This window comes from Colobus angolensis, unplaced genomic scaffold, assembly GCF_000951035.1.
Source record: "Colobus angolensis palliatus isolate OR3802 unplaced genomic scaffold, Cang.pa_1.0 Scaffold104, whole genome shotgun sequence".
Lineage (NCBI taxonomy): Eukaryota > Metazoa > Chordata > Mammalia > Primates > Cercopithecidae > Colobus > Colobus angolensis.
Genome location: NW_012111364.1, coordinates 1,447,823 through 1,473,189, shown reverse-complemented (window position 1 = coordinate 1,473,189; position 25,367 = coordinate 1,447,823). Strand labels below are relative to the sequence as shown.

Here is a 25,367-nt window from a genome sequence, read left to right as displayed (position 1 = left end):
AATGACAGTAGATGATTCTATTGTGAATCACGCTTTAAAATAAATCTCTAGGTTGTCATGGACCTACATTTACTGGCTATATCTGTAAAGGCAAACAAAATGAAAAACCATCTGGTTTCAACGTTTTTATCAGAGACTATAATCAATTGCTCAATAATCAGCCAGATTGGCACTGTATTCCTTATAGAAAATGAAGTATTTCGTAAGAATTATTTGTAAAATTGTAATCATTGCAAGGTTTATTTATGTCATTACATATGGCATTACTTAAAGTCACCGAACTTCTACAGACAAGACTCATTTGGTCTTAGTGCCTTGCCTTTCTTCAACATCTCTTTACTGTCTTCCAATATCAACCCCAGGACCTCACTGTCAAATCCTGTCATCCTTGCCTTTAAAAACTGTTCTTTTTGGTCTCGTGGGGTCATATCCCTGCATTGTTTTACAATATGGTAGTTTACTATACAATGGGGAAAATGATGATATTGATGTGTTCACAGAGGCCAAATTGCTGGATATCTTTTCTCTTTTCTCTCCCAGGGGCAACTATGGGTTTGGGGACACAATACAAGTGAAAGAGAATGGGAATATGCAATGACAATTGTGGACATCTTCCATCCAGTTTCCTTCTGCTGATTTCATCTTTCACACTAATTTCATCCTAACTCTCTGTCTCTCTCCAGTTACAGGCAGTTTTGGTGGGACTGTGAAATGATGTGTTCTGTCCTCTAATCAAAGGGAGACAGACGATTCTGTCACATTTGCACATTACACCCTGTCTTCCAGGACTTTAAATGTTGAGTGGAGTGATTCAAGGACAGGGTGAAAACAGCTGTACCTAAATCATAACAGAAATAATTAGATACTCGTTCCTGCCTAAACCTGACTCTCCAGCTATCTTGTCACTTCCAGGAGCTTGTGATATTCTTTTAATAAAGGATTAAGGCCAGGCAGGTGGCTAATGCCTATAATCCCAGCACACTGGGAGGCTGAGACAGGAGGATGGAATGAGCCCAGGTGTTTGAGACCAGCCTGGACAACATAATGAGACCTCGTTCTCTGCAAAAAAAATTTTTTTAAGAAATTAGTTGGATGTAGTGGTGCACATCTGTGGTCTCAGCTACTCCGGGGGAATAGTGGGGGAGCTGAGGTGGGAGAATCGCTGGAGCCCAGGAGGTTGAGACTGCAGTGAACTGTGATCATGCTGCTGTACTCCAGCCTGGGCAACAGAGCAAGACCCAGTCTCAAAAAAAAAAAAAGGATTAAATGTATATATATACCAAGACATCACACTGTACCCTATAAATATATACAATTATTATTTGTTAGTTAAATGTTAATAATTTTTTTTTAAAGTCAAGGATTAAGTGAGACAGAATAAGTTTTTAATTGCCAACAATGCAAAAATTTTAACTGGTGATAACAAGAGTTTATTTGTTTATTCAAATATTTGTTGAGCCTTGCTGTCTGCCAGAAAGCATTCTAGGCAATGAAGATAGAGCAAAGATCAAAACATATAAAAAATGAAAATAATGTTATTCCAACAATGTATCAGCTTTATTGAGAACTTACAGTTAGCAAAAGGCACTCTCCTAATCACATTACTGTGTTAGGTCATTCAATCTTCAGAAAGCAACTCTGTGAGGTAGGTGCTAATAGTCTCCCCTTTTGACAAATGGAGAAAGTGACACTGGTGACTGAATCTGGTAGGTGTAGCACAGACTGTTCCAAGCCCACCCAGTATCCATTCTCTTTTGCTTACTTGGTAACAAGAAAGATGGTGAAAATAAATCTGTTTAAATGCCTGAATTCCCCAGGTTCCTTACATGAAGAAGTGGCCAATGAGATGTAAATAGATGTTGGTGAAACATATAGAAAAGTTCTGTTAGAGGAAATAGTTGCTGGCAAGTGCTCTTTATAGCAACCTTTTATTCTTTTCCTCCACCTTACTACCTGAAATGGTGACATGTTGGCTGCAAATCCAGAAGTTTCTTGTACTAAATAGATAACTTTAATATGGAAGCTATGTGTTAAGGATAGGAGGTCCACATAAACTAGACAGAGGTAAGCAAATAACTAATTAGGGAACAAATTTGGTCCACCACCTGTTTTTGTAAGTATAGGTGATTGGAGCACACATCCATAAGAGAAACCAGCAATAGGTTGTTTTTGAAGGGATTTCAATACTAAATAAAGAGGCTTGGGCATTATCCTCAGGGGAAATAAGATACAACAAAAGGACTCCAAAAATACCCCACAAACCTGATCATTCTTACATTTCTGAAATGTCAGTATTTTCAATGAGTTCCTTTCTCTCTCACTTGCACTGTTGTGATAGCTTCTTAACTCACTCCCTGAGGTCTCGCCCTTTCTTAACATGGCCATTTCCCAACCCGCCTTGGTGTCCTTGGATGGTCATGAACTAGGATGATTCCTGAGGCCTGTCTGACAAATTACCAACAACAAGTTAATTAATAAATTATAATTTTAATAATTGTCTTAATTATATCTTTCCACCTGGAAACCTGCTCTGAAATTTATTAAAACCCCCAGCTGGGCACAGTGGCTCAAGCCTGTAATCCCAGCACTTTGGGAGGCCAAGGCAGGTGAATCACTTGAGCTCAGGAGTTCTAAACCAGCCTGGGCAACATGGAGAAACCCTGTCTCTACCAAAAATACAAAAATTAGCTGGGCATGGTAGCATGTGCCTGTAGTCCCAGCTACTCAGGAGGCTGAGGTGGGAGGATTGCATGGGCCCAGGAGGTAGAGGTTGCAGTGAGCTTTGATTGCACCACTGTACTCCATCCTCAGTGACAGAGCAAGGCCCTGTATCAAAAAAAAAAAAAAGAAAGAAAGAAAGAAAGAAAAGGAAGGAAGAAAAATATCCCCCAGTTCATTATGAGAAATTTAAATTTAAAATGACCGGTGAACTGTCATCCTTAGATCTGTACAGGAATGCTAACCATGTATCAAGGCTCACTTGGTTATTTAATTTAAAATTGTACAGTCCTACAGACCATCCCTTCATTCATTTTTTTATTTGTTTTGAATATAGTATTTTAATATCAAATACTTCACTTATGTATATTATTTAACATTTGTCTCCACACACTACAATTAGGGGAAATGTAAGTTGTTTTGAGCCTTGATGGAATTTCACAAAAAGGACAAAGCAACTAAAAGTACTAGGTTTGCCCTTGATTTTCATCCAAACTGTATGTTAGATTCTGCATCACCATCCTGTGCTACACTCCATGATGCAAGCCCCATGGAGGGCAGGGATTTTTATTTATTTATTCACTGCTGTTTTCCCAGTGCTTAGAGGAGTGCTTGGTATATAGTCTCAGGTCAATAAATATTTCTTGAATGAATTCACTTATTTCCTTTTTGTTCATAAAGAAAAGGTTGAGTGGAAGAATTAATTAGAAGGAAGCCCTGAGGTTGAGAAAGAGAAAATAGTGCATAAAGGAGACAAGAACAGAAGTCACTCTGGACTTCAGTTTTCCTAGGGACTACATCCATTTTCTTCAACTGAATGGGCATTAAAAAAAAAAAAAAAAAAGTGCACTTTCAGGGTACCAAGCTTTTAGAGTTGAAAATGGATGGCATTATTTCACATTTTGTGAATTTTTTTTATCTACATATAAATACGCATCTTTCCCAAGGGACGCCCTGTGATGTCAGCTAACCAATTTACCATAACAACACTTACACATGACCACCAAGTATATTTTTAAATTATTTATCAATATCTAACAAAAATACTACTTAACTTTCTTTCATTTAGCATGACCTAGTCAACTTAGGTCTTCACTTTTTGTAACAAGAAAAGCTTCTCAGGATTGATCTACCCTATTTGCATTTTGACATGTGATATTTACAAAATAATGGTATCTCTGAGGGGCTCACAGTAAATTTACTTTGGCTGTTGGATTTTGTTTATTCCAATACCAAAATGCTTTGAATAAATCCTCTCTTTCTCACCTTTATTCTAGTGTAAGCCATTGATTTCTCATAATTCTCATAGTTCTAACCCTCATCATGTGATGTAACATGTAGCTAAATAGTAAAAATAAGGGTGGGGTACAACTGAATAATTTTTTCTTAGTCAAATCTTTTTACTATTTGAATTGGCATACGCAAACCTATGAAAAGATAAATGTTTCATGTATAATTTTAAATACAGAGGCACAGCTATATCTCATGCCTCAGAAGGTAATGAAAATGATGGCAGCACATTCTTACAGTCTCCGCCTCTTCATAAATGGGTAGAAAGAATGTGACAATATTCAGCTGAGATTCCCTATGGTGCATTCACAAATCTCCTCTTCCCCTGCAGAATTCTTTCTTTAGGCACATAAAATGAGCGTCAGGAGGGATGTACTTTGCTGGCTTTTAGCAAGCAGTCTAATTCTGGCTTTCTCTTCTAGTCAGTGGATGTGCCGCTTTGCTTAGTTTGTAGCAGGAAATAATTACGTTGGAAGAGTTGAAAAAGACTCTTTGGTCCATTGTACCTGGGCTAAAACACAATCCCTATAATTAGGGGAGAAATCAGCCGCCTCATGAAGAAGCCATTAGGCAATATCTAGATGAGTCAATCTGTTGGGTTGGATGTGTTATCTCTGAGTCACATCAAGTGTAAATTTATAAGTAATTATTAGAAGTCAGTATGCCATGACTTCAATCATTGAAGAGAAGTTAATAAACATTAAGACACACTGGGTCAGACGCAGTGGCTCATGCCTGTAATCCCAGCACTTTGGGAGGCAGAGGCAGGTGGATCACGAGGTCAGGAGATTGAGACCATACTGGCTAACACGGTGAAACCCTGTCTCTACTAAAAATACAAAATAATTAGCCGGGAGTGGTGGCAGGCATCTGTAGCCCCAACTACTATCTACTCGCTACTAGGGAGGCTGAGGCAGGAGAATGGCAAACCTGGGAGGCAGCGCTTGCAGTGAAAAAAAAAAAAAAAAAGACACACTGAAGAATATATGTATACTGGGTCTCCAAGGGTCATAAACTCCAAACTGTAAGATTTCCAACAGAAAAAAAAAATCCTAGGGATGGGAAAGGATGCAGAGCCAAAATAAAAACTATAGAATTGCTGAAGAAAAAGTAGGATGAAATTACATGGAATATAAATTCTATAGGTTGGTTTATAATTGCCTTTTCATTTAACCATAAAAAGAAGTCTAGATCTGAGACCAAATGAATGGGATGCAAAGCATCATGCCAGACGCCGGGGATGTAGTGTTATGCTAAACGGATACGATACCTGAGCTATTAAATCGTGTTTAGTGAGAAAGAGCTACAATAACTAAACCAACTACGCCCATAAATAAATACAAACTGTGATAACTTATATGAAAAAAAGGCAACAAAGTCTATAACACAACAGCAACTCCTTATTTATTTTAAGAGATTCAGAGAGCAATTCAGAGAGCAAGGTTTATTTAAACTAACTGATAAAAGTTAAATAATTGTAAACTTGAATGAAGATTAAAAACATTCTGAGCAGAAACTTAGAAGTAAAGAAAAAAAAATTACAAATATTATAAGATCTCTAAAAAAGTCAGTTATGACTGGATCCTGGTAAGCAAGAAGTAGAGGAGAACACAATTAGGCCGAAAAAATTAAAAAGAGCTATATAAGCGAGATTATTAGAGGCCATGTTAAGGACAGTATAATTTGTCATAAGTAAATTATGAAACCATTGAAACATTTTTGTGCAGATTAACATTATTGACTTATATTTTAAGAAGTCCACTTTAATCAATGGATATGAATAGGACAAGAATGGAAGAGGGAAGACCAATTAAGAGGCTGTTCCAATATTGTGTGAGAGCTCGTGGCTTTAGGGAATGGCAATAAAGATCAAGGTTAAAAACTGAACTCAAGACATTTTTGAAGTAGGACTTGATAATGAATAGGATAAGTTCTGTGCAGAAAGAGGGGATCAAGAGTGACTCCTGTATTTTGGCTTGAGTGCTGGAAATGGAAAGGTAGAATTTAAACAATTTCCAAATACTAGAATAGAACCAGGATTAATGAGAACAGAAAACTCACTATATTGTTTTGGGATGTATTGAAGTTGAGATGATTATCATATATCTGAATTGAATGTACTAGTAGATTTTGAGTTAAGCTTAGAGCTAAGATAAGAGATAGGTATAATATTATGAGTTTCCTGCATAGATGATATTTCAAGAATTGGGAATGGCTGTTTTCCTGGTGTGGTGACAAAGAAGCTATGCCCCTAAGCTCTGCTTCAAGATAGAACTTGCCATTCAGGTCAAAGACTGCAATTAGCAGTCTGTACTTCTGATACCCTGTACTTCTTCTTGTCTTCAGAAGTCAACTTAGGTGTTGAACTGAGGTCACATTTTTCCCAGACAAGAATCAATAACAAAAAGATGATGGATGTACTAGGGCCATGATATTTCTGTCCAATGGAGACCCCTTAAATGGTCCATTTTTGTTCCAGAGCTCCCCAGTGGGCTGGTTGATAATTTATCAGGTCTGCACTGTGGTCTGAGGCTATTTCTAACCAACCCTGCATATCCCCTTCTCTTTTCACAAGCATCAGTTTTGTATTACAATCTGAAAGCTTTCCTTGCCAAATTCTGCTTGTTTTTTTCACCTTTTTATGTTTCATAGGAATAATTATCTGATATGTGTTTGCATCCCTATCTCCATCTTGGTATTTGTTTCCTTGTGAAGAATCCCACATGTCAGGATCCCAGTAGGAAACAGATGGCACACTTAAAATTGATAATTAAGAGTTTAATGAAAAGATTATTTAGGAAATGTGGACAGGTAAGGAAAGCTATTAGAGACTAACGCAGTATCCTAAACTAGCAATAGTAGGAAACTTATTGAACCTCCTGAAGGGACTAAGGATGTTTTAGCTAACGAACCCCAGAGTAGTTGTATATAGAGGGTCATTTGATAGGAGCAGCTATGATTTGAATATTTGTCCCCCTCATTGATATTGAAATTTAATTGCCATTGTAACAACATTAACAAGTTGGACTTTTGAGGGGTATTTTGGCCAGGAGGGTTCCACCCTTCTAGATGGGACTAATGTCATTATAAAAGGGCAAGTTCAGCCTCCTTTGCACCTTTGCCCTTCCATCTTCCACCATGTGACGGTGCAGCAAGAAGGCCCTCACCAGATGCTGGCACCTAGATCTTGGATTTCCCAGCCTCCAGAACTGTTATAAAATAAATTTCTGTTTATTATAAATTACATAATATCAAGAATTCTGTTAAGAGCAGCACAAAATGGACTAAGACAGGAGTCATTTCATTTGATAACAGGACACATTTCTTTTTGGAGTGACCTAGCTGGGCATGAGGTGGAGTAATAAATTCTCTAATGTTATCCTTCTCCAAATCTCCATTCTCCTCCAGTGCCTCACACTGACCAAACCTCACCATAAGCCAGAGGACACAGACCACCACTGATCAGTCTCACCAATTTCAAACAATCCCTTGAGGTAAAGAGCCTCAAGACAAGGATAATGGAGGATCTAAAGGGGAAAAATATACACTGTCCATCACATCTGGGGCAAGAGTATAGTGGAAGAAAGGCACACAGAACAAAACTCTGCGGAGACGAGTTCTTTTATTTAGAGATTAGAGGCGAAAAAAGTCCTCCCCCACTTTATCCTACCCCCGCCCGTCCCCTAAAAACAACTGAAAGAATATGATGTCAAAAAAGACAACAGGAGGGAACGAAAAGAATCCACCAAGGAGAGACTAGAAGACATTTTTCAAAAGTTTCTGAGCAATTAAATGACAATTGAAGCATACGTTGGCAACGTGGTGGCCACTGGTGACTTTAGCAATAGCAATTTCTTTGAAGTTGGGCACGTTAGATAGTAAAGGTGGCATGGTGAAACTGAGTATAGGAAATGAAGACTGACTCCTCAACCCTTGGAGAGTGTGATTGTGAGAAGTAGAGAGAGAGAAGTAGCTATCCAGAGAAAAAATGTGAAATCAAGAAACTTTTTTTCTTGTAGAAATTACTGGAATCAATTTTAAAGTTAATGAGAAGAGTTTATTAATGAGACTGGTTCAAACTTCAGGAGAGAGAAGCTGACTAGTGTTTTAAACTACTTAGAAAAGAGGGGGAGATAAGTCCCAGAAAGTCTGTGAGGGCCAAAATTAATCTTAAGGATGGATACAGATGAGTAGTTTTGTGGACTTAGTGTTTAGGAAATGGAAGATGTCCGGTTGATTATTTCTGTTCTCTCAATGATATGTAAGTCTTAGCGATGAACTGAGAGTTGCCTTAGGAGGAACTGATGGGGCAAGAGGTAAGTAACAGTGTGAAGATATGAAAAAATTACATAAAAATGTGGTGAAGTGATCTCACTAAAGGCATGAGGTAAAAACAGCAGATAGAGTTAAAAGTCAATGCATATTGCTATTCATTAACTGAGAACTATAATAATCAGCTTGTTATAGTTCAATTTATAACAATTTTAAACAATTTTAATGATTAATTTATAGATGAAGGAATCTAAAGGACAAATAATTATATTTTTACACATTTGAGTCAAATAGACCTGCATCCTCATTCAATTTTTGAGCTATGTGTCTTCGCTGTGTAGTGAATCATTAAATCTGAGCCTCAATTTCCTTTCTCATGAAAAGTAGAAAATACCACTCACTTTACGGAGCATTAGCATTTAAAGAAATAGCACGTGCACAATACTAACTAATAAGAGATTCTCAAGAATGGTTATTTTCTCTTTGCTTTTACAAGTAGAATTGCTTTTATTAGTAGAATTGAAAGTGGACATATATACAGTACATATACGAGGAAAAAAGATTGGAAATCTAAACTATTTTAGAGGAGTATGTGGGTGGCTTAATATAAAATTCATAATTTTGTTATTTTTGGACTCTGCTGACACAAAAAATCTAAAAGAAAAAATTCAAGGGAAATCTTTGGTGATGCAAAAGAGGAAAATATAGCAAGCTTTGTATTGTGTATGTTTTTAAAATAAAGATTTTGAATTTCGTTTATTATTTTATTCTTCTTAAATTACTTCCAGTGAATTTTCTATTCTCTTTCTTTTCACATATGATTTTAAAACATCTTTTAGAATTGAGACTGGCAGGTTAGGTGAAAATAAGGATAGATTCTATCCATAGGCATAGAATATTTCTCAATATGAAATAATGCTATGATAGATCCTATTTTTCAAGAACGATGATACAATATCTTTCATCTCACATGGTCTTCAGGAACACTATTATACTTCTTCAGCAGGTGGTGCCTGTGGCTTCTCCCCTTGCACTTGCGAATACCTTTATGACTTTCTGAAGCTATAACTTATAGCAGAAGTGATGCTATATGACATCTGTATATACATCATAAATTGTCACACACTTCAGCCTTTCTTTCTTGGGATACTTGTTCTTGGAAGCTTGTCAATATATCCCAAGAATGCTCAAAGTAGCTCATGTGAAGAGATTACTTGAAGAAGCCATGTATAAGTATACCAGGCAACAGCCGAGCTGAAGTCCCAGTCGAAAAGCCAGCTTCCACCCCCAAATATGAGTAAAGATGCCTTCAGATGATTGCCGCCCAAGCTGTCTGCCTAGTAGCCCCATTCTCCAACCTTGAAGTTTTCTCAGCTGAGCTACCAGGATACCATAGAACAGAAAAAGCCAATTCTACTATGCCCATTCTGAATTCCTGGCCTACCAAATCTATAAACACAGTAAAATGATTATTTTACAGCACTAATTATTGGTAATTAGTTATGCAATATTAACTAGAACAAGTTACTTCAGGCAACATTTGACACATATAACATGAAATTAAAATACTGTTACTATTCCAGTTATTATTATTATATTTTAGCATGCCCTGAAAGAAGTATGTATGTGTGTATGTTTAACTCTTAATTTATTAAGTTATTATTGTTACCATTTTTACATTTTAGCATATACTGAAAGAAGTGTGTGTGTGTGTTCGTGTGTGTATATTTAATTTAATTTACCATTCTTACATTATATAGCCAGGTGCATATTATTTATCAATTCTCATCTCCCTCTGAAGTGAAGAATAAGGGCTTTGGGAGTTGAATATAAATATTTAATCTGAGTTTTCTTCTTGCTTTGGACTTTACAGAGAGGAATAGCTGAAATAGTGAAAGTCAAAAAATAAAAAATAGAAATCAAGCATAGTACATTTGGAAAAGAAAAAGGTTCTAACCCCAGAAAGAGAGAAGATCCATTTTGTAGGACATGTTCTGTTATTTCTGTTATATTTGTTTGTGTCTTTCATAAAGATGTTTCATAAACATGAGCCCAAATGAAGAGGAAAAAAAATGACTGTGAATAAAGGATAACTCTTTCCTTCCCCACCAGGAGAGAATACCAATTAAGGAAGAACACAGTTGAATAGCTTTCTCAATCTGTCTGACCTGGGGCTTTTTCAGCAGAAACAGATATTTCCTAGAATGTTGATTATTGCAAGTTGATAAATTTATCTTTATTTTCCATCTCCAGCTTAAGAAAACAGAAACTTACTAAAAATAATTTTCCAACGAAAAACTACTTTCTCAAGGAAACTATGATATAATACGTATTCTGACTTTGTATTCAATTAGGAATTCATGTGCTAACCAATTATACATATTTTCTATTAATTAAAAAATAATAAATTTAGTAACGAGCACTTCCTGGAAACTGATGATTGCTGGCAAGGAACTAATATCTTTCAAACCTTTAATCCCTGGAAAATAATCTACTCTAATGCTGTTATTCAACCTCAAGACAGAGAACAAAATTGCCTAAGGAAAATCACTATTGAAGTACGTGAGGGACATTTTTACCAAATGATATTTGATGTTTGCACTGAGAAACAAATAATGCTTATAGTAAATCACAGTATAAAAACAGAGAAATGGAGTCAATTTACACAGGCATAGATGTCACCAATAGAAAAATACATATTTTGACTGTACATGGTTTTATTTTCTTCTAAAACCATTGCCTTAAACCTTTCATGTACATACTGGTTCACCAGATACACCACTAAGAAACATTTACAATATCATTTTCTCACTTGTTTTCTGTATTGTTACTAGTACTAAAATCTATAATATTGCCTTTTTCTGCTTGATAGAATATTAAGCGTGATTTGATTTTTAAAAAAATTATACAGGACAAGGAATGTTTAAACCATAAATTGCAAACACTTTGAGAAGTGAGTTTCAGAAATTTTTGAAGTATAATTATTCTTTAAAGTTTATCGTGGCTGGGGACAGTGGCTCGGGCCCATAAACCAAGCACTTTGGGAGGCCGAGGTGGGTGGATCACGAGGTGAGGAGATTGAGACCATCCTGGCTAACACGGTGAAACCCCGTCTCTACTAAAAATACAAAAAAAGAAAAGAAATGAGCCTAGCGTGGTGGTGGACACCTGTAGTTCCAGCTACTCGGGAGGCTGAGGCAGGAGAATGGCATGAACTGAGGAGGCGGAGGTTGCAGTGAGGTGAGGTCACGCCCCTGCCCTGCCCTCCAGCCTGGGTGACAGAGTGAGAGTCCGTCTCCAAAAAAAAAAAAAAAAAGAAAGAAAAATTATCATAAAATGGTAATTGGTAGAAACTTCACATGACATTCTATTAGCAAAATATATTTTGCTTTTATCCCTCTGGTCATTGAATTACTTCACACCTTTATCACATCTCGCCTGACTCACTAGCAGTAAGCTCCCTTTATTTCATTATCTGCGGTAAAATCAAAGTACCGTTTCTAAAAGCCTATCTGCATGTGATTTCCTCATCTGGCATCTTTTAATAGTTTTATGTTACCTATAGGATTATATGCAATTTGCAAACTTAGACATATATAATTTAGCCATACACTCTGAACTGGTTAGCATGTGACATTTCAGTAAGGTAACTCTGGAGCTTAATCTGCCTAAAACTGTCACTTTGATATTTAAATTCTTTATACCTCATTCTCATGGTGAGCAAAAGGATAACACAAATGATCTCAGGAGAACTAAATCTGTTGTGTAAGCCACTTAGTGCCTGCCGCAATGTTTATTATAGTAGATCAGCGGCCCCCAACCTTTTTGGCACCAGGGACTGGTTTCATGAAAGACGATTTTTCCATGGACACGGGGTGGAGGCAGGTGGTTATGGAGTGGGGGAGACAGTTTGGGGATGAAACTGTTCCACCTCAGATCATCAGACATTAGATACTCATAAGGAGTATATAACCTAGATCCCTCACATACCCAGTTCACAATAGGGTTTGTGCTCCTATGATAATCTAATAAGGCTGCTGATCCAACAGGAGGCGGAGCTCAGGCGGTAATGCTTCCTGGCCCACTGCTCACCTCCAGCTGTGTGGCCCAGTTCCTAACAGGCCACAGACCAGTAATGGTATGTGGCCTGGGGATTGGGGACCCCTGTAGTAGGGACAGAACTGAAAGAGGGGTTGTTAGTACAAGCTATGATTTTCTTTTTAATCTATAGAAGTTTATCCACAGAATTACAAAATAACTGATTGATTAATAAAATTGGTCTACTCTGTGTTACTTGGCCAAGATGAAGGGAAAAAGACATGTAATAGCTCTTAAAACCAAAGAATGATTTTAAAAAATGAACAAATTCTGAAATGGAATAATTGCATGATGAGATGTAATGCATTCAAGGGAACCCAAGAGACACTCTTCAAAAGAACAGAAACTCTAAAAAACTGAACCGTATTATAAAGGTTCTAATGTAGGTTTCTAAAAAAAGCTACTAGAAATAAATTACTCCTTTTTAAGACAAATTCAAGGTGTGAAATGAGGTTGTAATATTTTAAATTAGGTCTATCTCAAAAAAAGATTGGTGAACAGCAGCAGCTGTTTGGAGATCAGCAGAGAAATAGCATGCCTCAGCCTCTCCTGGTTAGAATGAACTAAATTTAGCAACACTTGGAAATCCAGGGAGAGCCTAAATCACACCGTGACATTGACTTCCAACTAACAGATTCCTTCTTTAAGGTTCCTTCAGAAACAGAATATATATCCCTTCTGCTTAGGTATATAGTTTTAATCTTGAGGTATTTATTATAAATATGTGCTATATATAACAGTAGGACATACTAGAAAAAAGATATAGAACTGAAAATTTCATTACATAAATCTATATTTCCATTGACCAACAGACATAGCTGACCTCCAACCCAAATAATCACACATGCATGCACACAGGCACACACAAACACACACCCACATGCAATACATACATACCCCCATGCATATGCACACATTTTGTCAGATGCTGATTCAGCATTTTGCCTTCCTAGGTTATAGGTAAGCTCTTTAAGGAAAGTCTCAGTTATTGCTTTACTTACCAAAAGATTCTTTTGATTATAATGTTTTTGGAAAGCCCAGATTCTTCTCATATTTAATTTCTTGTCCTCATTTTCATTCCTAAATATTAACACCTTATTTGATGTGGATTAAATATGACTTTTGATATAACTTCCATTCTATTTCTGTGAAGAGCAACTCATAAATGCCTTTAAAAAATATTTATCCTGAGTAACATATCATAAATAATAGAAACATAAAACTTTAACATACAGTACGTAGGACACACTATATTAAAATATTACTTTTCTAATAATACTAGTAGTATTTAGTCACAATATACTAACTTAGATAATGTGTATATATATATATAAATACCAATAATTAACATATTCCTAAACCTCTACAGTACACTTGAATTTTTGAAGCACATGTGCCTATCAAGTTTAATGACAGATAAAATCAGATCTGAAAGTCAGCTATAAGTCTAATGGCATTAAGAATACTTTTTATAAGGAACCCATAAGTGAATCACTTTCAACTTATGAATGTTTCCTTATTAGTCTCCTGGGGCTTATTTCTAAGAGTTGTAAAATTCCAGATTAAAATTTGAAAACTATCTCAGTAGAACAGAAAACACAAAGATCCTGAACTATCGTTTGAAATAAGATTCTGACTGAGATACAAAAATAAAAGTATACAACGATGATTGATGTTTTTTCAGTTGGTAAGCCTACATTTTATTCCACATTCACAGAAAACTCACACCTTTTAAATTCCAGATGTTAACACCTCTGTTTATTATTTCTATGCTTCCTTTATTCTTTTACTGAATGTGTAATATATATAGTATCCACACTTCATAGTATCATTTTACATGTTTGAACTTTTATACAACTTGTATCAGATGGCCTTTTTCTGCAACTTTCATTTTTTATTCCAGTTTTTCAGATGTATTCATATTAGTGTATGTGGCTCTGGCTCATTGATGTCACTGCCGTAGAATAAAAGTACTCATTGTGTGTGTGTATATATACATATATGTATAAAATTTATTCATCTAATATTCTATTAATGAAGATTTAGGGTTTATTTTTATTTTTTCATTATTAAAATCAATAATGCGATAAACATACCCACACTTCTCTTGGACACATTGTTATGCATAGTATTACTGGGTTTTAGGGTATGCTTTATTATAGGCTGCCAAATTCCTCTCAAACTGTACTTACTTTACTCAGCTTCTTAAGTGTTTGCCCATAAATGAGTATGGGGAACACACCTTAGGGTAAGCACCCATGAGTCACCCCTAACATTATCTCCCCTCCCCTTGCATGTGGGTAAAACCTGAAACATGTTCCTGACCAATAGAACATGGCAACGTGAATGGGATGTCATTCCCTGCATTAGATGACATTATATGTACAACCTCAGGTGCAATCTAAATTCCTAGTCAGTTGACTTTAAGTTCATCGAAAGAAGCTTATTCTGGGTGAACTCCATCTAGTAGATGAGTTTTTAAAAATAAGGTCTAGAGGTCAGAGAATTGAAGGAGCAAGTAAGATCTCTCTCTCTGTCTCTGTCTCTCTTCCATCTAACCCTCTGTTGTGTGTGTGTGTGTGTGTGTGTGTGTGTGTGTGTGTGTGTTCTGGCACTGAAGGAGCAAGTTTCTATGAATTCCACAGGTTCAAGGGAATACATTCTGTCAACAACCTGAAGGAGCCCCAAAGTGGATCTTTCTCTAGTCAAATCTTCAGATGAGAACACAGCCCACAAACACTTTGATTTCAGCCTTGTGAGATATTAAGCAGAGAATTCACCTGCACCAGGCTCAGATTCCTGATCTACAGAAACTGAAATAATAAATAGTGGATGTTTGAAGCTGCAAAATTTGTGGTAATTTGTTAAAACATAAAGTAATAGAATGGTTATGAGATGGCATCTTACCTTTGTTTTAATTTCCATATTTCAAATTCTAAAACACTAAACATATTTTATGTGCTTTTTGAAACATCAAATATTCTGTTCCATAAACTGCCTGTTTGTATCATTTTTCCACGTTTCTATTGGGATGCTTTCCTTTTTCTTTTTTATATATAGGGGTTATTCATATATAGCTTCTTTGATTAAAAGCATTTTTCGGTTGGTGGTACTAGTTGGTGCCTTTTTTGTTAGGATTTTAAATTTTACTTTATTTAAATGTATCAATATATATTTTATAATTTATTATACACTTTTTTCACACCACATTCAGTTTTAACTATCTCAGTTAAGAAACATGAAGTCTAGAAAATATGTGTCCAATATAAATGTATCTTTGGCCATATGGATAACTACTTACTTGACTGGTGAACCTTTATAATAAATGCTCAAAGGATAGTAGCTCTCAGCCATAATTAAGGCTTATATTCCAGTCACATATAACAGCATTTTTCATTGTAATGCAAATGGATATTCATGGCAGGAGTGAGGAATGGGTATGTGATGGTAAAATTGTTTTCTGATATTAACATTCAGCAGTTTAAAAACATACCCTGGAACCAATTTGAGGGCTTCTCTTTTGCTTTAAATTGCCACAATACAATACTACTTCACTGGAAACAGCCAGTATTTCAACATGTTTATGTTCTTGGGTCTAATTGCCACAGTCAAATTGTCTACAGCAGATATCTATGTTCAAGAATGACCACAATTTAACTGTAGGACTTTGAAAATAAATAGTAATACACATTAAATAAAAATATGAATATACTTTTCTCTTACTCATTTTAGGATATGAATGTATTTCTTCTGAGAAAATAAAAATAGAAAATATGTACAGAAAAATATGAATATACGCAAAAGCAATGAAAGACTTTTGTAAAAGGGGACAATAACCTCCACATTTGATTAAGATATTGCCCTGTGGAGCAGAAACAAATAAGATTTGTTAAGTGGGGTGGCAGCTTCAAAGGGTCATGCAGTGATTACTGGGCCTGCAGAAGGTGGATTATCATTAGGTGGCAGAGCACCGTGAGGGATATTAAGTTGTCAAAGCATCAAATGGCAAGAGATCAAGGAGTAGAGGAAAAGAGAAAGATCAACCAGATCCGCAGAAAGCCAAGAGATATTAGTAGGAGTAGTAGGTAACTGACCAAAAGATAGAGACAAAGCAAATCATCAAGGCAGTTGATAAAGACTAGCCAGCAAAACAGCGTACGGATATCCTAACCAAACATTTATTGAATGACAAGTGCATGTCACTGTCATAGGTTCTGGGAAAAGTAAACATGATAAAGCACTGCTTCAGATCTCAATAATCTCAGTCTATTAGGGAAAACAGACAAACATATTCACGTTTATATGAGACAGCTTGATAAATAACAGAATGCTTGAGAAGCATAGAGGTGAAAGTGTGATTCTAACTAGAGTGATTAGAGAAACCTGCAAAGAGGAAGTGGAATCAAAGTTTGACCTGGGATTATGTGTTGTTCACCAGGAGCAAAAGAGAGAACATGAGAGAAAGCAAATTCCAGGCAGCAGAAATGTCATGATCAGTAATCAAGAAATGATCGAGGCAGAGAGTATGGGCTGTGGGTGGATGTTGGAAATAGAAACTGAAGTCTGGGAAAAAAGTGGTTTGTACCTGGACAAAAGAACTGAATATCGGGAAAAGAGGAAGGTAAAAAGGGAGGCAGAGTTAAAGTCTGAGGCTCCTTTGTCAGTCTCAGTAATGAGATTTGATTTCCCAGCTATATGTGAAAGCCACAAAATGTTATTACTTCATTAGATATATTTGTTCAGAGTCAGAAACAGACTATATAGGTGAGTCAGAAAGAAGATAAGAAAACGACTTCAAAAGGTGAAGCAGAGAACTCAAGTACAGGGGAACACTGCACTCTGTCTTTAGAATGTGCAAGAGTGAGAAAGAGGTAACTAGTGGGTTATAAAAGATATACAAGCAATGGTATAAAAGAAAAAGCTGAGAATGGAAGAAAATACACATTTTCAGGGTTTTTGTTTTCTTTGTTGTTGTTGGAATTCACAAATTTTCTTTTCCATTCTCTATCCAACCCACTGAAGGCAACTACATTATCTTGATGCAACATTTACTTTGGAATTTTAATTGTGAATTTACATGTTGTTTAATAAATATTTTCCTATCTCCCCTTACCTCCTTTCCTGACTAAATGCTAATACCTGAAATGCATAACTGTGCATCTCACAATAGCTTGTGTTAAAACCAATGATCCCATCTATGTAATAACGTCACTTTATAATACACAACATGGGCAGTTGACTGGACACAGCACCAACTTTCGCCAAAGTTGTACCCAAAGCCCAGAAATAAAAAGATAGGCAATATGAAACAGAAAGTTTTCTTTTTAAGAAATAAGAAGCAATTTGATGATAACCTGCTTACTGATTTTTTCACTGTTGAAAACAAAATGACGTAAAGAGAACAGTTTCATTAAGCACTGAAATAATGGAAAATTCAGTTCTGTATTTTCATACTTACGTGATATACTCTAACAACAATATGCCAACTATTTTCCTTGTTAAATACTGCCTTTGACTAAAAAGGACAACATAATGTATGCTTAAAATATCTCTCATTTTAGAAATTGTGAAATTTCAGAGCCTAAATCACTTAAAATATTTTAGATTTCAAATCTATAAGTAAGCATTTTCTTACAAAAATTTCTTTCATTCTTTCTAATTCATCACCTGCCTTGTAACATAAGTGTTTCTTAGACCACATTTGAATTTTGATGACAATTGCATACATTCACATATGTCTCCCATTGTTTATTTCTTTTGTATGTATGCTTGATGTCTAATAAATTAATATTCAGGAAATTATTTCATGAAGGGCAGACAAAATCCAAGATAAGTAGGTAAGGAAGAGAGGATTTTAAAAATGGTATTTTACTATAATTTTCCAAAGACATATGTTCCATTCTTTTTTTGTCACCTCTTATAAATGAGTAATACATAAATCCTAAGATTTCAGTGGCTGAACATTTATCTAGAGAAAAATTTTAATTAGATGATTTTTACTGTTATTTATTGATTTTGGAGTTTCAAAACACACAGTTATACTATGTTTAGAGGATTGCAAAAACAATCTCCTTGGCTTGAGTCTTTTCCCTATGGCATTAAGTTGTTCATGTATATTTTCAGGGTCTTTGAACAACCTGATTTTATGTGCAAAACTGTATAAATATGGGTGTATACCTAGAAAATTTATAGATTTTGCAACATTTTCTTAGGAAAATACAATTATAAATATCAAGATAATAGATTTTTCTGAGAATTAAAAAAGACACAATGTATGTCCTTCATAAACACTGCATGCCACATTATATCCCTGGCAATTAGTTGCTATTAATAATCACTTTCTTAGCAGAGATGTAAGAGGTCAATATAGGGAGAATTCAGACTCAGAATGCAAAACCTGAGTGATTTTCACACAATCTCTTTGTATTTCCAGGTATCCGGCATATGTGCGTAACAAATTCTAGACCACTGAAATTCTCTGACCACCATACTTGTTATATAAATCATACTGTTTGTATATTTTATATTTTATATTCTCCAACCATAAGGCATCCAATAAGATATACAAAACTATTTCTGCTCAGTTATATGTGCAAAAAGAAAATACCGGTACTACATAGATTTTTTAAGTATAAAAGCGAATTAAAATATTTGACTTTCAATATAATCCATATTTAAGAAATTTCTGATATGGCTACAAATAAAAACCAAAAAAATGTTAGCAATAAACTTTCAAATATAGTACACATAGCTGATCTTTTTTTTCATTATTTAAACATTTCACTTGTGAAATGTATTTTACATATAGGAAATGTATAAAATTATATAAAAAGTTGAAAGAAAAATAATAAAATATCCTCCCTTGTACCTGCTGCTCAGTTTATGAAATAGAACATTACCAGCACATTAGAGACCTGTTTGCCTGTCTCTTAGAGCATTCCCTTTCACACTGTTTCTCATTATGTTTTTATGGTTATCTATATAGTTTTACCACCTATTATGGCCTTGCCTGTTTTGAACTTTATAGTGATGAAATCATACTCTATTTATTTGTCTGTGCTTCCTTCATTTCCTCAGTATTATGTTTTTTGAGATTCATCTACATTGAGGCATAGAACTGAATTCCTTCATTTTCACTGCTGTGACAATTCCATTGTCTGAATACACCTTAATTATTCTCTTCTACTGTTGAAGGACATTTGAGCTGCTTGCAAGATTTGTTCTTATGGAAATGCTCTTAGGAACATTCTTCTACCTGTAAGGTGATGCATCACCATTTTCCAAAGGGTGTTTCTCATTTATATGACCATCAACACTTACCACTGATCACATTATCACCAATACTTGATAATATCTGACTTCTTACGTTTAGTCGACATGATACATATGAAATGATATTGTGATTTTAAATTTTTGCTTCCTTAACTATTATTGAACTTGATAATATTATTTTCTTTCCCCTCAGCTTCATTGAGGTAAAATTGACAATAAAAATCGTGTATACTTAAGGCATACAAGGAGGTGATTTGATATGTGTGCACGCAGTGAAATGATGACCACAATCGAATTAACACATTCATCACCAGATATAGTTATCACTGTGTGTATGTATGTGTATGTACGTGATGAGGACACTTAATGTTACCCTCTTATCAAATTTCAAGTAAATAATCCAGTGTTCTTAACTATAATCACCATGCTATACATTACAACAGCTGTTAACGATTTTTAAGTGTTCTCTATAACCTAAGTACATTTTTTAGAATTTATGTTTATTTAGTGGTTATAACAACTTTCTGGGTGAGGTATTATGATAATATTATTTTCATATTACAGATAAGAAAACTGACATGAAGATTTTAAATTATGTGCCAAAAGTCACACAGTTAATAAGCAATGAAACCAGAATTCAAACTCTTGGAGTTCAATAAAGGAGTCTCAACTCTTAGCCAACTGTAATTACACTATACTCTGTTGCCTCCCTTATATACGGACTAAATGCTTTTTGCTTGTATTTCAAAGTACAGAATTCAAAGAGAAAAAAGGCAAAAGAAAAGAATCAAGAACCCCTATAACTTCTCTGTGCAAATTGTTCACTGTTTTTTAACGTATAATGCAACTTTACATCCTCATTCAACGTTCAATTATTTTGGATATTTGTGTTTTCTCTCAGCTACTTTAATTCTACTATGTTAAACATATTACACACCCACAAAATTTAGTATACTAACCTTTGATTTTTTTCTATGCTTTCCTTCTGAAATGATTATTTTAAATGACTATTTAAATAATAAATAAGTATCTAAATTAGATACTGTAAGAGGTCACAATAGGAACACTTGTATAAAAAGTCAGGAAATGTAGATTTGGTTTTGGTGAAGGGCTCAAATTAAATGCTTGATATTATTTTTAATAATATTATTTTTAATTTATTTTTATGTGGTGGTTTAAAACCCCAAACCATTTAAATTATATCACCTTCAATTTTAGAGATGTTGTGAAACTTTTTATATTTATTAAGCATTTGTAATTGTGTGTGTGTGAGTTTGTGTGTGAATTGCCTCTTCAAATTTTGAATTTTTTTCTACCAATTTTCTTAATATAATAGTTTATGTTAGGTACTAACCATCTGTGTCTTTTAGGTTTTATAAATATTTTTCTCATTTAGATTTAAAAATTATTAGTCATATTTTTAAACTGTGTTCAAGAAAGTAATAATATTTATATGAAAAATTAAATAATTTAGAACTAACTATAAAACTAAAATTTCCCAATACACTATTTGGAAAATTTTATCTTTATATTAATTCTAAACCACATCACTTTAATATAGGAGAAAGTGGAAAATCACTGTAAACACAATAGAGATGGGCATATACTACATATTTATATTGGTACCTAAATAAAAATGCTATGATATGAATTAAAATATAGTTTAAAGTTTTAAACTAATTTGTAATTGACAAATAATAATAGTGTATATTTATGGGATACGGTGAAATGTTTTGATCTACTTATACATTATAGAAAGATTCAGTCAAACTAATTAACACATCCATCACCTCATCAACTTTTCACTTTTTTTGGTGTAAGAATGACTTTAGGGCACTATATGTTAAATATAAAAAAAAATATTAACTTAAAAATGGAGGCCGGGTGTGCCTCATGTCTCTAATCCCGGCTCTTTGGGAGGCCAAGGAGTGTGGATCATGTGATGTTGGGAGTTTGAGCCAGCCTGACCAACATGAAGAAACTCTGTCTCTACTAAAACTACAAAATTAGCCAGGCATGGTGGCACATGCCTAGTAATCCCAGCTACTAGGGAGGCTGAGGGAGGAGATCGCTTGAACCCAGGAGGTGGAGGTTGTGATCAGCCAAGATCACACCACTTCACTCCAGCCTGGGCAATAGGAGCAAAACTCTGTCTCAAAAAAAAAAAAGAAAAAAAAGAACATTGACACTGGAAAATTGAAATTATTTGAAATTTTATAACCAATTATATTTGTTATTTTATAATTATAGTATTTTTATTTCACATAATAGTTTTGTACACTTAAGTTTCTGTGTTTTCCTAGTTGTGTTTAAATCATTTAAATAGCAGAATCTATGTCAAATATTCATTAAAAAACAATAACAACAAATATATGCATATACATACAAACACACTCACATAATCAGAGTAGAGCTATCTTAAAGGATCATATGAGCACTTGAAATGCACCACCCTTCAATCAATATGCCTTTATGTAGCATCCACAACAAGCCTAGCCTGTTACCAAGTTCTAGTGATACACAGGTAAATGAAACACAGTATTTGCCCTTGAAAATTATACAGTCTGATTGGAAATAAATGTTATATATGTATTTTGAATATAGAAAGAAAAATACAAATAGAGTTACACCCAGGCATATTGAGTGATAGGAAACAATTGATTCCAGGCTTTAAAGAAGAGGTTTCACAGAAAATAGGATATCAGAGCAGAATCCTCTAGAAGCAGTAGCGATTAGCCAGGCAGAAAGAACAATATACTTAAAGACAGAGAAATGTACAACAGTCAGGGGTGTTACAAGCCATGTAATGGGACTGAGCAGAGGCTATGGACAAAGGGATAAGACATGATGACAAAAAAAAAAGGGGGGGGTGGGGCCAGAAGCCAGATCAGGTCTTAAGACTTAATCCTTTAGGGATGGGTAACTATTTTTAAAATATAAGTGGGAGGATCTCATGGTTTCATTCATTTTCCAGACAGAATTCTGCTGGCATTTAAAGAAAGACTGGAGGTGGAGCTGCTAATGAGAATGCCTTGCATGGATACTAGAAGAGACATATTAAGCATAGACGCAAAAGCCATAGCAGCGGAGATGAGGGATGAAGAGGAAAAGGCAATTCCAGAGTTAAAATTATAAAGAATTGATGACCTATTGGTGAACTAAAATGTGATCAAGATGACTCATGTAAATGTTAATTCCATTAATGGAACTCTGGAGGAGCAACAGACTTGTGTTAGGGTTAAGAAAAACTGACTTTAATAAAAATTATGTTGCATTTCTCTATCTGTGAATCCCAGTTATTGCTTATTTATCCTCAGTTCCATTGCCTTTTCTCCTGCTACATTTCCTGGGCTCCCCTGACATCTGGGTTTACCAAACTATCTCATAGGAATGAAGCGTAGGAAGTAGGAGTTCTCAAGGTGTTTCTTTCTCTCTTGCCCTGCCTGCATGCGGATAGTTCTATTTCTGGCAGTTGGTTGCATCTGAAAATAATTCTAGCTCCTCACCTTCTTGGTCTTCCCACTGTGGACTAAGCTCCCCCAGGACAGCTTTAACTTTTGGATTATTGTTAAAACTTCTCTTTACTGTCTTCAATCCTAAAGTACTAGTGGCTTCCCGCTGTTGCCATTCTCTGTTTGGCTTCTTTTTCTATTGTCTTTTTTACCAAATGCCTAAAATGGTTCCTGTATCTTGGCTGAACTTTGGTGGATTCTATGCAGAATATTCAAACTATCATATACAGTGAGAATGATTAAATGCAAGAGTGGTAATCCAGGGTGGAGTTAGAGGTCAAATTTAAAGATTTGGGAGTCCTGATGTGCATAAGAGAGATAACTACTCCAAGAGCATGTGCTGAGTAAAAAGAAGACCATGAATAAGCTAAAATGAGAGAGGTAAGGTTGAGGGACAGAGGACTTTGCATGGCTGAGAATAATTTGAAATGTACTCAAGAAAAATTAAAATCTAAAGAGACCACTGAAAATATAACTTCTATGAATTAAGGTAGAAAATAAGGCATTTCACTGTATAAGCAAAGACACAGAGATGAATACAAAAATACAGATAATAATAGAAGGGAGATGAGAAGTGGCAATAGAAGAAGGTTACTGCCAACACAAGAGTCCTGGCTAAGAGAAGCATAGACTTATTTTTTAAAGACTTAATTTTTTTAAAAGAGCAATTTTAGATTCATAGCAAAACTAAGAGGAAGGTACAGCGATTTTTCATGTACTCCCTGTCCATATACATCCATAGCCTCCACTCTTTAAAATTCCCCACCAGAGTGGTACATTTGTTGCAACTGATGAACTCATAATGAGACATTATAATAACCCAAAGTCCATAGTTTATATTAGGATCTCTCTTGCACATTCTATGGGTTTGGACAAATTCTGTAATGACTTGTATTCTTATTATATAGATTAGTTTTATTGCTTTAAAAATGCTTATTGTTCCACTTATTTATCCCTCTTCCCCCTAGCCCCTAGCAAACACTAATCTTTTATACTGTTCTGTAATTCTGCCTTTCTCAGAATGTTATATACACTTGGAATCATATAGTATATAGCTGTTCACTTAGTAATTTCCATTTAAGTTTCCTCTATGTCTTTTCATGGCTTGATAGCTAATTTCTTTTTGGCACTGAATAATATTCCGTTGTCTGGATATATCATCATGTATTTATGTAGTCACCCTAGAAGGACATTTTGGTGGCTTTCAAGTTTTGGCAATTATTAATGAAACTGCTAAAAACATTCATATGAAGATTTTTGTGAAACAATTCTTCAACTCCTTTGGGTAAACGCTAAGGCACTTGATGATTGGATCATACAGAAAGAATATGTTTCATTTTGTTAGAAACCACCAAACTGTTTCTCAAAGTGACTATACTATTTTACTTCTCACCAGCAATGAGTGAGAGTTCCAGTTGCTCCCCATCCTCATTAGCATTTGATGTCAGTGTTCCAGACTTTGGCCATTTTAATAGGTGTGTAGTAATATCTCACTGTTGTTTAATTTGCATTTCCCTGATGACATATGAGGTAGAGCATCTTTTCACATGCTTATTTGCCATCTGTATATTTTCTTTGGCTAAGTGTCTGCTAAAGTCTTTGGCTCATTTTTAATTGAGTTATTCATTTTCATATTGTTGAGTTTTAAGAGTTCTTTGTAATTTGGATAAAAGTCCTTTATGAGATACGTGTTTTGCAAATATTTTCTCTCAGTCTGTGCCTTGTCTTCTCATTCACTGAAAATTGTCTTTCACAGAAGTTTTTCTTTTAATTTTAATGAAATTCAGTTTATCAGTTTTTTTCATGGACTCTGCCTTTGGTGTTGTATCTAAAAAGTCATTACCATATTCAAGGTCATCTAAGTATTCTCTTCTAAGATTTCTGTACTACTGCATTGGATATTTAGGTCTATAATTAATTTCAAGTTAATTTTTATGAAGAATGTAAGGTCTGTGTCTAGATTCTGTTTGTTTTTTTTTTAAATGTGGATGTTCACTTGTTCCATATTTTCAAAATGTGGATGTTCATTTGTTGAAAGACTATCTTTGCTCCAGTGTATTACTCCTTACATTTAAAAACTGATTTTGTGTTTCCTGATATTGGTGCACAACTTTTTTCAACCTCATTTGCTGCATACTGTTTGTGAAAACTAATTATAAAGCTCTAAATATGTATAAATTATTAAAATATAAATGTAATTAACTC

General features: G+C 34.8%; 1 protein-coding gene across 2 annotated transcripts in view; it reads right to left on the bottom strand.

The window, feature by feature from the left end:
- The window catches only part of DGKB (diacylglycerol kinase, beta 90kDa), a 766,018-nt gene that overhangs the window by 704,578 nt on the left and 36,073 nt on the right, over positions 1-25,367 (bottom strand). The gene's annotated exons all lie outside the window — the stretch shown is intronic.